The 729-nt window shown below is 38.8% G+C and overlaps 1 non-coding gene across 1 annotated transcript; it reads right to left on the bottom strand.

Moving 5' to 3' along the window:
• Nucleotides 1-479: 479 nt before the first annotated feature.
• LOC124851723 lies at nt 480-598 on the bottom strand. The gene has a single exon (XR_007032667.1). It is a non-coding gene; the product is annotated as a 5S ribosomal RNA (ribosomal RNA).
• Between the last annotated feature and the right edge of the window lie 131 nt (nt 599-729).

Genomic DNA, 729 nt, shown 5'->3' with positions numbered 1-729 from the left:
AATACCTTATTTATACATGTGAACCACCACCGTCATCAATACTATTGTTGCTTTGTGACCATTGAAACTTGTTTTTTTGTTGTTGTTACTTTTAATGTTAAGGGAAAAGAAGCTCAAGGTGCAATTTTTTTTCATAATATTGCAAGAAAAAAATCATTACAATTTTCAATACTTTCCTTCAGTGAAAATGTCCGGGTTTCATATAGTCTTTCTTCCTTGATGGTGAGTAAACTCCCTGCTCTTTCATCCTTCTCTCCAAATATGACATTTTGAGAGTGATATGCGAAGATCACATGAATAAAGTAGTGTTTTGAATATCAAAAGTCATTTGAATGGTCGCTCTCTTCCTTCATTGGTGATGTGTGTGTTCCATATCCTTTTTTTCTTTGATTGTAAATCTTTCGTGCTCTTTCCAAAATGTGTCTCCTCTGAAGCAGCAGCAACAGCACCCTCTGCTGGTTGCAAAGAAAATTGTCAAAAGCTTACAGCACCTGGTATTCCCAGGCGGTCTCCCATCCAAGTACTAACCAGGCCCGACCCTGCTTAGCTTCCGAGATCGGACGAGATCGGGCGTGTTCAGGGTGGTATGGCCGTAAGCGAAGGACTCAGCCCACAATACCTTATTTATACATGTGAACCACCACCGTCATCAATACTATTGTTGCTTTGTGACCATTGAAACTTGTTTTTTTGTTGTTGTTACTTTTAATGTTAAGGAAAAGAAGCTCA

The sequence above is a fragment of the Hippoglossus stenolepis genome, chromosome 4, assembly GCF_022539355.2.
Source record: "Hippoglossus stenolepis isolate QCI-W04-F060 chromosome 4, HSTE1.2, whole genome shotgun sequence".
In the NCBI taxonomy this organism is placed as follows: domain Eukaryota; kingdom Metazoa; phylum Chordata; class Actinopteri; order Pleuronectiformes; family Pleuronectidae; genus Hippoglossus; species Hippoglossus stenolepis.
This window is presented reverse-complemented; position numbering and strand designations above follow the sequence as displayed.